The sequence below is a fragment of the Chinchilla lanigera genome, unplaced genomic scaffold (assembly GCF_000276665.1).
Source record: "Chinchilla lanigera isolate Chin_1 unplaced genomic scaffold, ChiLan1.0 scaffold00043, whole genome shotgun sequence".
Classification (NCBI taxonomy): domain Eukaryota; kingdom Metazoa; phylum Chordata; class Mammalia; order Rodentia; family Chinchillidae; genus Chinchilla; species Chinchilla lanigera.
Window position 1 is genome coordinate 10054999 of NW_004955444.1, and position 15595 is coordinate 10070593.

Here is a 15595-nt window from a genome sequence, read left to right on the forward strand (position 1 = left end):
ATTCAAACCCCAGAAACACAAAAGTGAGATAAACTACAGAGCTCAATTTGGAAGTATAGGGGTATGTGGAATTACATCAAAGTCCTGCCCCCTCCCTCTTTTTTTTTTTTTGTCTTTTTGAGACAGGATCTTGCTATGCAGTTCAGGCTGGCCTTGAGCTCACTTTGTAGCCCAGGCTGGTCTTGAACTTGCAACGATCCTCCTGCCTCAGCCTCCTGAGTGCTGGGATGACAGGCGTGCCCCACCACGCCCTGTCCCACTCTCCTATAGGCCCCGTTGGTTTCCAGGTCTTATTTATTTAGGTATCTCATAAGGGAAGAGCAGAGGTTGCTGGTAAAGGAAAATAATACGGCTGGAGAGAAGGGCAGAGTAAAGGCAAGGAGATAACAGTGAGCCCCCAAAAGGTTAGCCAGCTCCCTCAGAATCCCAGAATCAAGCCAAGTTCTAGAATCAGGGCTTCCAGCTTTTGTTACTGCTGTTTTCCATGGTACCGCCCCCCACCTCTCTCTCCGAGCTGCAACGCTTCCATCAGTATTCAGCAAATAGCATCTCATTGCTAGTAACATGCTTCACTGTCGAAGTCTTGAAAAGTTATCAAGGAAACACTCAGTCAATTACACAGTGCAGTTTGTTCTCTTGCCCTCCCGAAATAGGGTTTGCTTGTAGCAAACACAACATAGCCCAGGGCTACCGTAAGCTTCCAAAGAGGTGATGGCTTAGGCAGAAGCCAAGGTCCCCCTGTTCCATCCCTTTTAGACTGAAGTGGAGAACCAGTGGTAGACTGGTAGAAAGTTATTTTTGTAGCAAAATGGCTAATAAAAATGATTGCTAAACATGAAGTTTTCTGTACAGTTTATGTTTTCTGTCCTTAGTCCTTTAATTAATTAATTGAGACCGGATCTTGCTATGTAGTTCAGGCTGGCTTGAACTCCTGTCAGTCCTCCTGCCTCAGCCTCCCAAGTGCTGGGATTAAAAGTATGTGCACCATGCCCAGGACTGTCTTGCTTTCTGTGTCAAGAAAATGAGCCTGTGACAGAACACATTTGACTGAATTTATATTCTTTTTTTCTACTTCCCTTCTACTTATTTTTTATTTCTTACAAGGTCCATACTTCTCCAATTCAAGGAGTATTTGCACCCCAAGATAGGCCTGGAAGGTTAGGAATACAATTTTGAAGTGAAATTCAAATTTAAATGTATGAAATTAGATTCAGGAATATCAGCTCACATCTCTTTATCTCAACTCCAGACAAAGACGTTTGTCTACTGGGTAGGCTAATGCATGCCTGTAATCCTAGCATTCTGCCAGGCTGAGGCATGAGAATCCCAAATCTGAGCCCAGCCTGGGAGACTTAGCAATTTAGTGAGAACTTATCTCAAAAAACAAAATTTAAAAAGTTGAGGGTGCAACTTAGCGTGAAGGCCCTGGTTTCAATTCCCAGTACCACACACACACACACACACACACACACACACACACACGCTAAAAGACACAGTTTAGTGAGTGCTGAAGGAAGAGACCCAGCGTTAAGCTGGCGATCTAAGCCTCGCTTTTGTTCCTACTGCAAATTATGTTTATTGATCTAACCAAGACACTTATGTATTATGTCCAGGGCACTGGAGGTCTCAACAAATCGGTTGCCAGCCGTTAATGGCTTCAAATTTAAACCGGCTCACGTCAGTCCAATCTTCAGGCCTGGCACTTGCGAGAAACAGATTACAGGTGCTGGGCTTTGGCTGGCACTTCTCCCACAGGGACCCGAGAACACAGCTCGGAACACTCACTTGAGGAAAAGAACAGGCCAAAGTCTTCATTAAAAACTTGAGTGGAACCCAAATCCCTTTTGGGGCACCAAATGCTGTTGAATCTCCATGCCTGAAGCTATTCCCACACATCTTCTGTCTCAGAACTACTTTTCAGTTCTGCAGCTGACTGATTTGAGCTCTCTATTCATCCAGTCACACTGCCCCCCTCACACACAGGGGAAGAAGATGAAATAGCAAACACAGTCGTCTTCTTCTAATAAATCCACATCTAACTCTGAAACTGGCCAAGGAGTCAGAGTTCTTGACGGAAGAATGGCTTTTCTATTTTGTGGGGGAAACGATGTGGTGGAGATGAAATAAAAGGACAAGGCAAAAGATGATAGAAAGAAAATGGGTTGGGGGGGCACTTCCCCAAATCTTAAAATTAAGAATGGTTGGTCTGCGGCTGGGGCAGTGGGTAGCTCAGTGCTTGCCTACCTTACCCAATGCCGAAAGATCTGTCCGTGTGCTAACTGCACCCACTTGATCATTACACAGTGTATATGTGTGTCAAAAGGTCACATTTCACTCCTTGAATATGTACGACTATCATGTGACAATATGAAATGTTTTAAAAAATGATTTGTTTTTGTAGTGAAGGGAGTATGTTTGTCACTTATGAAATACATCATCCATTCATTCTGTAATAGGATGCCCACCAGCCCCGTCCAAGATAAAATCTGAAATTTACAAGCAAAAGCAATTTAAATATTTCGTCTCTTTTTAAATTTTATGACCTGGGGGCTGGGGATTTAGCTCAGCATCACAGTGCCTGCTCTGCAAGCGCAAGGTTGTGAGTTCGATCCCCGGTACCAGAAAACAAACAAACAAACAAAAATTTTATGATCCTCTCCACGGAACTTTTTTTAGTTGAAGGAAGAGGGTTATGGGTGTTTTATAAAAGTAGCTTTTGTTTTTTTTTTTTCGTACCAGGAATTGAACTCACGACCTTGTGCTTGCCAGGCAGGTGCTTATGCCCCTGACCTGTAGCCCTGGCCCAAGTAGCTTGTTTTGACTCGAAAAATTCACATTCTCAAAGTTAGATACATTAAACTTTTACTTGGGGTTGGGGATTTAGTTCAGTGGCAAAAGCACCTGCCTGGCAAGCGCAAGGTCGTGAGTTCAATTCCTGGTACTGGAAGAAAAACAAAACAAAAATAAATTTAAAAAAATTAAAAAACCTTTTACTTTAATATTTTAAATCTGAGAAAAGATCATTTTTATCTAAGGAAGTATATGTCTTATCAAAAAAATCAAAGTTGTGTATTCTGTCCAATGTCTACCAACGATCTGAAATTATACTTGATCCGTTTCAGTTGTATTATTAAACACTGATATACAGGTGCACTTACCCCTGTTTGCGTCATAAACTTTCCCCGGGTGTGGGCTGTGACAGATGAACAGCCGCTCCATCGTGAGCGCTGTCGCTGTGCAGGTTTTGAATGAAATTTCCGCTCTGCACCCCTGTTTCCTCTCAGGGAGCCACCGTTGCTCTACGTCCTGGGCTTGCTGACAGTCGAGTGCCATCTTTGTCCCTTCAGCTGACGCAGTTCTGTCTCTGTTGTGTATTGCTTCCATGCTTTTCTCATGCTCCGTGCATCAACAGGAGCAGACTTTTCATTTTTAATTTAGACTTTGGAGCTGCCCTTGGTGCCACACACAAGGCTGAGGCAGGGAGGACCATGAATCCGAGGCCAGCCATGGTACACAGTGAGGCTGTCTCAAAAAAAAAGATTGGACTTTGGGAATCCTCCCAATTCGTCTGTCTCTGTCTCTGTCTCTGTCTCTCCCTCCCCTCCTCTGCCCTCCCTGCATTTCTGAAAAGGACTCTAGAATCTGATCTAATTTAGCTGTGACGCAATCTCTTTACAAAAGAGAAGAGCATGAAGTAGAGGCAAGGGAAGCCTGCAACTTTTACTTTCTCTTTTCTCTTTCCCTCCATCACTCTTTCCCGTTCCTTCCTTCCTTTTTTGCTCTGCCTGAGTGACTCCATTTATTGTGTATTCACGCTGCGTTTTCACACGCTCTCTAATTAAAAAAAAATTCAGCAAGTGACATCCTCATTCTAACGCCCAGCTCAAATGGCTCCTTTCCTCAGGGCGGGAAGAGTGGCGCAGTGGCTTTGCAGTTAGTGTCCCCACTTTTGAGAGAAGCAAACTGGGTGACAGAGACGGTAAATAAATGGTTGGAGGGCTCAGAGGTTGGGAGGGGTGAAGCGAGCCCCTGCTCTGACCCCTCTCCGACTCCATCTTTCAGTGCACAGCCAGCCCAGCTTGGGTTCCGGCTCCTACAGGGGCGGACCCCCTCCCTCCTACCGGGGGGGTCCACATCCCTTTTATTAGTTAGTGCTAATAACTGATGCTTAACCACAAAATTCTTTGCACTTCTGCTGAAAAATTCTTTGCACACGCATCTTCCTTTCACAGCTGACCTGGACCTGCCTTCAGGACAAAGGCAGTGCCGCGTATTGTTTAGTATTCCTTTCCGCACAGAAACAAAGTAACAGGGTAAAGGTCCGCACATGGGAAGCTCTCCGCTCAGGTGAGGTGGCTCGGGCCTGTGCGCTCTGACTGACTGTGTGTAACGCACCCTGGCCGTTCTGTGGAGCCACTGCTGGGGAGCAGAGCCTCAGGCTACTTGATATCGAGCCCCTCCCCCAAATCTCCTTTACTAAGTGCAGATATCATATACAAAAAGGGAAGTGGCGGCACGCAGGAAGCCTCTGATATGCCACGTGAAACATATTCACAACACCTCCCCGTCTCTTACCGGCACAGAGCTCTCCAAAGAGAAAAAGGAGGACGAAATTGGAGGGGCCTCTCTTTTCTGAGATGCACTGCTCGCAAGATGAAAGTTAAAAGCTGAAGTTTCAAGAAACTCTGGAGGCACGGAGAAGCACGATTGTTTACTGGAACATTCTATCCAGGAGGAGATTGATCGCTAGCAGGTGAAGGTTAAGGAGGGGGCTTCATGCGGCAGGAAGTCTATTTAGAGAACATCATATTATAGAAAATTGATTTTGGTGCCAGGCCACATTAATAGTATGAGTCGGAAGATAATACCCACAGGTGCACATTTCGAATGTAACTTATCAGTAAACACGCACTCTGAAGGCAATGAGACTTTTTTTGACCCCCACCATGACTCTGGTATAGCTAACACCTTGTAATAGCCTAATCTTGCTTTGTTTTAAATTAATATGACAGGTGGCGTGTGGTGGTGCATGCCTGTCATCCTAGCACTGGGGAGGCTGAGACAGGAAGATTGCCAGGAGTTTGAGGCCAGCCTGAGCTACATGGTGAGACTGTGTCTCAAAAGAACAAAAACAAAAACAAAAACAAAAACCAAATTAATGTGGTAAAGTTGACCTATGAATTATAACACCATACCGCAAAACTGGGCAACAGACAAACTCGCCACAATTCGGGTTTCCATTTTGGTTATTAAAGATTTGTTACTATTGCTCAGATAATAGGGAAAACATTTAAACTGGATGGAATTTGGGCCTTTTTTGTCAAGGAAATACAGAAGGATCTTCCTGTGCTCTTGCAAGAATCTTGTTTCAGGTCTTTTTTCTATTCTAGGAAATGGTTAAGTTCCTGTATGAGCAGTCCTATCTGCAGATCGAAGAAACCAGAGAAGACAGTAATTTAAAAAAAAAAAAAAAAAACGGAACTAGTAGTATCTTGATACAAAACAAACGCAAAACTACATGAGATAGATGAAAATCTACATCAGAGTCAATTTCTTAGCGAGAGAAAACCTAATTACTATCATTTTATACCATCTTTGGTTATGTAAGACAAGTCTCTCTTTTTTTGAATCAGGGTCTCACTGTGTAGTTCAGGTCGGCCTTGAACTCACTATGTAGCCCACACTGGCCTTGAACTTGGCAGTGATCCCCCTGTCTCAGCCTCCCAAGTGCTGGGATTGCAGGCGTGTGCCACCATGCCCGGCAAGACAAGTCTTTTTAAAATGATGTGCTTCTCCTATGAAGTGTCTAGGCTTGCTTGTGAGCTTATTATCCAGGTGAGCTTCAAGATCGTCCTTATTTTACATTTAACAAGAGTTCTCTTCTTGCCAATTCTCTTTTTCTTTTTCATCTTTTTTGAGACAGGGTCTCGCTATGCAGTTCAGGCTGTCCTTGAGCTCTTGTTGCCAATTCTCAAATTCTGCTTCTACCACCAACTCCTAACCTCATGTTAGAATTCAGTCAGTGTCACTTGAAATTTACAGTTCAATTATGGGATATTCCACCTTTAACAATGAGGAGTTTTCATTCAGGAACACAGTGTGGCTCTTTGCTTCTTCATCATAGAAGTTTATTACCAGACTTACCCCTTAAGTTAAAAAGTAGCATGTCTGAGTGCCTTAGGCTCACATCTTAGAAATAGTTCCCTCCAGCTTTGTAGGCTTTTACTTTGAAGATAAAGTGGAAAGCTACACCGGATGAGGTGTCACACACCTGTTATCGCAGCACTTGGGAGGCTGAGGCAGAAGGACTGCAGCAAGTTTGAGACCAGCCTGGGCTACATAGTGAGTTCAAGGCTGGCCTGAACTATATAGAGAGATCCTGTCTCCAGAAAAAGAAAAGGAAAAACAAAAGGAGAAAGGTTGAAGCCTCTTGTCCTGCCTAAATGGTAGCCAGTCGCTTCCGGAAGCTTGACCCTGGCTCTCCGCAGTGCTTTGTGTAGGTGATACTTCCTCCTAAACAGTGCGCTCGGTGGAAGGAGAGGAGCTCCTGGCTGTCGGTGAATCAGCCTCCCTGCTGGCATCCACCAACCGACTCCCTGTTCCCCCGCAGCACTGCTGGCCATCCCCGGCTCTTCATGGTCCTTAACTCAGGAGCCACGACACTGCTCCTCCCTGCAGCGAGTACCAGTGGGTGCAACTGCCCCTACATATCTACTAACTCAAAGGCACCTTCCTTTTCCCTTACCCATTCCCCTCCCTTGGTGGAAGAAGAAAACCTCTGTTTGTTTGTTTTATCATTCTAAGGCAAGGTTTCACTATACAGTGCAGCCTGGCCTTGAACTCACTTTGTAGCCCAAGCTGGCCTCAGATTGACAGCAATCCTCCTGCCTCAGCCTCCCCAGTGCTGGGATGACAGGTGCACGCCAGCATGCCCGGCTTCCAGAAGAAAATCTTAATGGAAGACACAATTGATGATTGATTTAACCAAAATGAACACATTCCTGTATCCTAGATCTATATCAGCATATACAGTTACCAACCTTTTCTCCCCCCCCCATTTCCTGGACATTCAATATTGGACATTCATTGACCTAGTGCGTTTCCTGTTTGCTTTACAACGTTCCCCGCTATGAGTCCTTATCACATTTTACAGACGAGGAAGCAGAACGGTTGATGAACCTATCCAAGACCACACAGCTGTGAGAGATGGTCTCTGGATTAAAACACAGGTCTATTTGGACCTAAAGCTGGCACTGTTCTGCACCAAAGTTACATGTAGCATTTTATGTGATAGAGGGGTAGCCAAGAGATGTAACTTCTGTCATTGTCACAGAAAACCAAAATAGATGGGGCTTTTTCATAGAATACTTCAACCTAATTTTGGGCAATAATTTCAGGTTCTGTTTAAGTGACATTTTCCCTAGAGTCTCCTAAAATAAAACCAACTGAGTTTCATCATTTTTCCTGACCTCTTGCAGACAAGACAGAAACTACACGCACTCGTTCATGATGCGAGCGGGGTATCTTGAGAGAGGAGAGAGCCCTGGCTGGCAGTCTGTCTTGCTGAATTAGTCCAGCACATTCATGAGTGTCTTCTCGTGGCATGAAAGGGTACCAGGCCAGTCCCTACCCACTACTTTAAGAGTCAAGAGATAAAAAAACAAATTATAGTGCAAGATAAAAATATATATGGTACTTGTGCTAAGTATAATCCATGGACGGCTAATGACCAGCATCTCGGGAACAACATGGTTGGGAGAGGGCAGCAGGAGGCGCTATAGGAGGAGGCGGGACTGCAGCTAAAACTCCGAAGGATGGACACACGGCTAAGGACGAACCAAGAGGCGCGTTCTGCGCGCGCCTTTGCACCCAGAATCAGAAGGAACCATGCGTATGATAAGTGCAATTTACAGCCAAGAAACTAGAAAACTAGAGTGGCTGAGGCCAAGACAAAAGATTTGGCAGAAGAGGACACAGTCTGGCCCCAGTGGCGGGAGGCAAGCGTAGATTCCTGAAGCTGTAGAAGGAAAGCCTGGCTGGCCAAAGACCAGCGAGCCAGCACATCACACTGGAAGTTGATCCTGTAGGAGGGAGGTCCCCCGTGGTAGCTGGCAGACAGGAAACGCTCTGAGGGAAGAGGTGGCTCAGACTGCGAGTGGGGGACAGAGGCAGGAAATAGGCGCTGAAGGTGCAGCTCGGTGGGAGAGCGCGTGCTTAGCATGCATGAGGGGGAAGAGAAGAGGAGGAGGAAGGGAAAGAGGAGAAGAAGAAGAAGGAAAGGAAAAAGAAGAAGAACATGGAGGCAATGAGGCCAGCTGGGAAGCTGTTGCAGTGACCTTCGTGTAAGGAGCATTGCTCTGGGACAGTAGCTGTGGGCCAGATGTGGGAGACATTTTAAAGGAAAGATTCCAAGACTTTGATGACAGACTGGGTATAGGGGAGAAGGGAATATTAGAGAGAGAAATAAGGCTAACGGGCCAATTTCCCTCCTCCCCAGCGTACTGAAAGTGAATTGAAAATATTTTAAATAAGAAACATATTTCGGGACCAACTTTTTCCGCAAAATATTTTGTTCTTTCAAGTTTCTTTTTTCATGGCTCTAACCTAAAATAAAGGTGAATTTACCATAGGACCATAAATTTAATTTTATACATGTGCCTCTTTTACCCAATGTCAGTAATGATGATAAAAATAATAATCTATTTAGAGTCAGCTTATAAAAATGTTAATCCCCTTAAATTTCCTCCATACGGTACATACAAAAATACTGCACACAGAAAAAAGAACCAGATGTCCTGACCTGACCCATTGGTTGGCCTCATCCACACGGAAATGATTGGGGAACTCTCAATACTATGTATACCTCTGTATCAGAAATCCTGCTTTATGGATTTAAAGAGTCAATGTGTTTTAAATCTAAAACACACAAAAACCCCTTCTCTACCCATTCCTATATGGATTCGTAATTCGGAAAGGAAATGAAAAGTGTCCCACTTGCTGTAGGTCTCAACTATGATAATGGGAATGGCCATGACAATCTGTCTGATGTCACACAAATCTCCTTAGAAGGAATCAGCAGAACCCTTTGAGTTCTTCGATGAAGGTCACACTCATGATCTGCCACATGTCTGTCAATACCAGGGTTCATGTATGTTAGTATTCTTGTCCCAACCATAAAAATGCATTTTGTAAAACCTCATGAATTAAGTTTTCGAATCACCTCTGAGAGTCATCATCTTAATACACAACTTGATAGAAGGAGACAGCCACCATGAAAAGCCCTTCCCACCCCCAGCCAAGCTTCCCATCGCTGGGAAGGAGGGCGGGAGGGAGGGACACCCGTGTGTTCAAACACTTCTACAGCTGTTACGGTACTGATGGGAACTTCATATGTTACCAGCACAGGCACTGTTAGGAAGAAACCAAATGTCAAACGAAGGTATGTAGAAGTCACCATAAATAAGTCTCGTGAATGTTTACCATCTGGAATGGTAGATTTAGACTTGGCCAAGAGACTGGGTTACCTTGTGGGCACTGTCTTTTAAGCAAGTTCAGTTCACTAAGTGAAAGAGCAAAAACTTTCCTTCTTGAAAGTGTGAATTTATCATTTCTCAACCCTTCCTTTCTTCTTTCCCTCTGGTCTAATCCTCTGTACAACTGATCTGGAGGGAGAATTTTCCCCTATTGTCAAAGCCCTGTGCAGGCAGCCTGTGGTGAGCCTCCGGCAGCAGGGATACGAGCTCATGGGCCTTGCACTTGGGAACTGCACCTCGCCTTCGTTAGAGCCATCGCACCACACCTCATGGGGGGACGTGGCCCTGAGCAGGAACTTTGCTTTCTGCTGAAATCTTTCCACAGTGGTGACATCGGCGTGGGCAGCTGGCACCCTACCTTCCACTCCACGCTGCCCGAATAGAGATCCTGACAACGCAGGATATTAGTTTGCCTTTCTGCCTTTTTAAAAACTGCAGTTCCATTGTAAAGCCAAAATGGAATGACTGGAATTCCAAAAGACTTCAGCTTTTGAACTAAGTCCTATTTTGGTTATGTAATATTAGGAATCAGATAGTACTCAGTTGGAATAACCGCTTGGTTATTTATGAGGCTATTTTCTCACTGGAACAGATTTTTCAAACTATAACCAGAGAACACTGAGTAGCAACTAAACACTATACTAAAATATTGTTTTAATCTTAACTTAAAGAAAAGATTTAAAAGGAATCAACTATGTGGCTAATATATATATATATCATATGTATATATGTATTATACACACACATGTTTATATAATATATATGGTATATACATATGAGATATATATAGATAGATAGATATCAACTTGAAACATAAGGCATCTTTCTGCAGTTGAATACTGAAATCACAAAGCACTAGCTATCAATCCTATTATTCAGTCTACCAAGCAGCTCCTATTTCAGAAGAGCCTGTATACAGTCTTACTCACGAACTATCTCACCTGCAAAGGCTGAGGACCGTGTTGGGTTTCTCTGCTAAATGTGCAAGTCCAGTAGAAGCAAGAATTCTTGCTGCACCACCGGTAAATGCACCTTGTGTGGAAAGGTAATTCAGTCTGTGGGGCGGCAAAAGAAGGAACCCCTGGACTCACCTATCCTGCTCAAAAATTTGAAAAATGAAAATTTCACATTTTGATCGCTGTAAAAACAGGGCATCTGCCTGAAAGGCCTTTTTGTACCTCAAGCTAAGCAGAGCAAATAAACCTGCTGGTTGCGTTCTGTTCAGTTTCGTCCTGGTGGGGGCCTTGGACAGCGGGTTTCTCACACAGGATGACAACTCCTTTTATGCTGCTCCTGCACCGGATGACCATTTCTTTCCAATGACTAATTTATAATTAAAACCTTTTTATTTGTTTGTTTATAACCCAGCCCTAACTTCTATTTACATTTAATTAACACTTCAGATAGCTTGTTTAAAACCTATAAATGTAGTGACTCTAATGGTCCATTACAGATATGCTACTTTAGTTTTTCATGACTACTTGTAAAACTTTCACAGACAGATCTGCAAATGAATTACCTCCATCTGCTCCCCCTGCAGCTGCAAGAGGGCGATGGTAAAGAGCATTTTCCCTTTTCCTCCTCTTCTGCTCTCTTCCAGCTCCCAGCATTAGTTGTTGTTGTTTTAAAGCTGGCCCTCTTGCTGCTGAGAGGGTAGGGCAGTCCCTTCTCGTGAGGGCGTCCCAAACTTTAGAGTCAACCTGAAGATTTTTTAAGGAAACCTTTGCTCCATCATAAATCAGGCACGATCTATCTTGTACAAGTCGGTTCACAAAGCGTTTCCATCTCTGCCAGGGACTCAGTAATAGACTCTTGTATGAAGTGAGTAGTAATAATGCAAGTGTTGGAAACTGAATTCTAATTTTGAAAGCTAAAATAAATGCTTTCTTGGCCTCGCCCATCCTTTCCGAGCAATTTACACCTACTGTTTTGAGTCTATAACACAGACCTGAAAGGGCACACACAGTGCTCCAAAGGACATTTTCTTAGCTACACCTTCCAAAGCAAAGCAGGAGAAGCTTTCGTTCTAGAACGACAGCCAAGCATCAAGCTATGCGCACTGTTATCCGTCAACCGTACAATAGCAGCATTGATAGGGCAGCAGCAACTGCCGGTGACAAGTGTGCTGTGCTAGCATTCCATTCAGAACTACGGTAAAAGGGAGAGAAGCATTCAAAGTCTTTTACTTTACCTGAAAAACTGCTTTTCTTGCGGCTGCTGAAAATGAATTCCTCCCCTTCTCCCGAAAGCAAAGGAGTTGTATTGCCTGCAACTCTCACTTGGAGAGGACCACACAGCTCCAGCGAGGCAGCCTTCCTTCTCTTAATCCCCACTCGAATGTGATGACACACACTAACCCCAACCATCTGTTGAAACACGTCCTCAAGCTCTCAGCGCGGTGGTGTGTCAAGACAGGCTGCCCAATCCAATCGCTGGGGCTGGGTGTCTCCTACGGATTGGAGGCTGCGGGCAGGGCTGGAACGGGAGGTCTGAGAACTCCCAGCCAAGTAACCTGAGATTTTCGGAGAGAAAGGACTGCTATAAAAAGAGGAGGAGTGGGAGGTGCTATGGGGAAGGTAGAGGGAATGAATTCTTCTGGTGACCAGTTGTGCGTTACTTTTCACAACTCCCCGCGTTCCCCCGGGATGCTGAGGACCCTCAGTAGGATGCGGAGAGACACTAAAAACCTTTTACAGCCAATCTATTGAAGGCAATCTTCTCAGCAAGCCGCTTTCCCCCCACAGGAGATAAAAGATCCGTCCTGTCATGCTGACAAAGTGTTAAATGTGGGAGTCGTTTGCACTGAAATGTGACATCTACATTTGGAAATCTAAACTCCTACCTTTCTTTGATTAGACCGAGGCTGCCTTTGACAGTCTGGGAGCACAGGGTGGAAGCCGCAGCCCAGAGCGGGAACTTCTGTCTTCCCTCAGCAGCTCTGCCCCGTGTGCCATAGGCTTAACTTCAGAAATAGTCAATGAAAATCATTTTCGATCCCACTCATGCAAAATAGCACGCCGCTCTCCCATAGATAGAGGTGGCTTTTTAAATTCCTGGCTGCTTTCACAGACATCTCTTTGTAAAAGCACTTGGTACCAGAGGGCTGCGCTCTGTCATTGATTATTTTTATTGGCTTCTAGTTAATTGCACTTATAATGTCTGTATAGCTCGAACAGCTCATTAACAATTTTGCTTTGAAATGTTTTCAGTTTTTGCTCATTTCAATACCTCCTTCTCCTATGGAAAAAAAAATGTTTAGTTCTCTCAGCTGTTTTACAGAACTACTTAAATAGTCTGAACCAGAAAATGGCTCTACTTATTCTAAGTACTTTAAGAAGTTAGCTGGAAATAAAGTAAGTACTTACAAAATCTTATTGTTTCAAAAATCCCATCAGACATCTAAGGAATTTTGATAACCTTAAAAAGAAAATAGGAATTTTAAATATGATCAGCTCCCTGACAGTGTCTGTTGGAAGTCAACATTTTAAATATTGCACTTTAAAAAAATAAATAAATATTGCACTTTTTGAAATTGTTTTTGAACTGGAAGGAGGACTGCTTAGAGAAAACAACAAAAGAACACCTTAAACTTGACTAAAGATTTAAAATTTAGATTATGAACAGGCATCTAATAGATGGAGTGGGATTATCACAGATAACATTATATCACTGTCTAGGTCAGTGTCTAGCCACACTGACTTGCTTAGTTGGGTTTTTTTCTATTTCAGGAATTTTTGTGTGATATAGTAAGGAGTATAAAACAGGGCTGGGCATATGGCTCAATGGTACAGCCCTTACCCACCTTGTGGGAGTCCCTAAGTTCAATCTCCAGTACCAGAATAGCAACAACAAAGATTAAAAATATCCCTGGTAGGATTTTTTGAAGCACAGGATTGGGGCACTATTATTTCATGTAGTGATTTTTTTTTTTTTAATAGGTAGTTTTCAAGGAAGAAGGAGAAAAAAGACAATTCAAGGTTAGAGTCCTGATTCCTTTGCTCACTTTCTTCTCAGAAGTGGTTATGAGGTGTGTGCTTCATAATATACAGTGTATTCACTAAACCACTACTTCTAATCACCTAAATCCAGATACATAATCAACACAAGCATTTTCAACAATGGCAAGTGGCAGAACAGGACTAAAGCTTCCCTGAGGCGCCATAAAATTTTAAAAGCTTCAATTATTGTAAGGTAATTTTTTTTTCCTTTTGGGGGAGTGGTTAATCCAACCAGACCTATGTCTGGAAATCTGGATTACCTCAACCGCATAGATTTTGAAGAGCCCGGAGACACTATTAAGGTAGTTTGTACTCTCTTAAACTATAAATTGAGTTACAAAAGTAAAACCTAAGAAACTGTAAAGGTGTTAAATCAATATGTTTTATCAACCCCACGCTTGTAACTCCGCTTCTACAAGATATTTCTCCAACAGGCCTGGCTCTGACCTACGTTATTCTTCAAAATGATTTTTTACCGTGAACATTTTATTCTATTCTTAATTGCAAACCTTCTCATTAAATCTCAGTAACTACTACTGTTTTATTGATAACTCCAGCCATTTACCCTGTTTAATACTTGCTGGAAAATAAAAAACACAAGTGAGCAATAGATCTCCGTTGTTTGCCCTGATCTTAATGCTTGCTGTGTGCGGCGAACACATTGCCTTTCAAAAGTGGCAAACTCGTTGTACAACGAGTCCACAAAGACACATTTTTCCTTGTTCTGCAATGCTTTTGTTAGGGAAAATCAACTCAAACCAAAACCTGAAGCTGGTGCTGCAGGATAAGGTCCCAGCTCTCCTTCGCTCTGCAGCCAGCTTTCGTGCTCAGCAGAGCGTCAGTTTAGAAGTTAAGAATTTTCCATTACTTCCCTTCTTTTCTCCTTGCCATCTGCAAACAGTTTATTTTTTAAGGGGGGAAAAAGTGAAATTGATTCTGTCTTGAAAGATCTAAACCTAAAGCACAGCTCCTTCTAAAAGATGATATCCAGGGTTTGAAAGTCAGGGTGAGCAGCGTGAGGCTGTGGGGCTGAGGGCATAGCTCCATCATAGGAATTAAGTAAGGACGGCCCGAAAATGAAAGATTAATTGTAGGTAACGATGGTATTGAAGAATGGCCCCTCCGATTCTGTTTCTACAGTTAAAATGTCCCTTTACTTATTAGCGCCAATTAGTTTCCATGGTAACCGACCAGCCCTTGTAAACCCCGCACTCTGAGCCTCGCTCATCTTTGTCTAGACCGAGCTCGCCACCCTTCTTGCTCACAGATGGCAGCTGAGCTGAGTCTGTATCTACACCCGTATCTCTCTCACACATATAACTGGCACAGGAGTGCCCACGCTCACTTTTTTGCTAGCACAATGATGGCCAAGGGGAAGGGGCAGCGGCATCCAGTGCCCCAGCTACCGCGTGCATCTGCGGCTGCGCTCCTCTTCCCCTCTTTTGGTTATTGTTTCTATCAGTCTTGTTCTATTATCAGCTGTTTGCTGCTCGTAATTTCTTTTCAGAGAAGCCAATACAGTATAATAAAAACCTCATTAAACAGAAACACCTATCAGCCTTGGAGAAAGCCCCAAACTATCCCTTTTTGTTGAAAGAATCATTAAAGAGGAAAAGAAAAACCACTTGTTTGTCATGCTTGAAAAAAAGAGAACAAAGCCAACATCAAGGTTTACCAAGCCAAGGGCTAATATGAAGATTTAATGCCCTCGCGACGCGGTGGTTCTCCTCCTGGCGCTGCCAGTTGGCCTAGAGTCCCAGCTGGAGCACAGTGAACAAAGGCCCGGGAGGCTGCGAGGGCGGGCCGGGTGGGAGGGAGCCAAGGGGTCTGCGGCCTCTCAGCACTGCGCTCGGGCTGCTGCTGGAGTCCTGGAAGTTCGGAGGCTGCAGCCGGGAGAGTCGGAGGGCAGTGGGGGGACAGCCTTCTGCACATGACTGAAATGATAAGGATTCAACAGGTTGCAGGCTTTCCTGATATGTGCTGACTTGATTTTCTTTTATACAACTCTATTAATTCAGTATTACTGAGAGGTAAACCATGCCTCACTTAGAAACATTAAGAAGA

The 15595-nt window shown here is 43.8% G+C and overlaps 1 protein-coding gene across 2 annotated transcripts in view; it reads right to left on the bottom strand.

Moving 5' to 3' along the window:
* The window catches only part of Sulf1 (sulfatase 1), a 164596-nt gene extending 152665 nt beyond the window's left edge, over window positions 1-11931 (bottom strand). For both annotated transcript variants that reach the window (XM_013518198.1, XM_005392113.2), the window contains exon 1: window positions 11725-11931. The gene's annotated coding sequence lies outside the window, so the exon portion shown is untranslated. The remainder of the gene's footprint in view (window positions 1-11724) is intronic.
* Between the last annotated feature and the right edge of the window lie 3664 nt (window positions 11932-15595).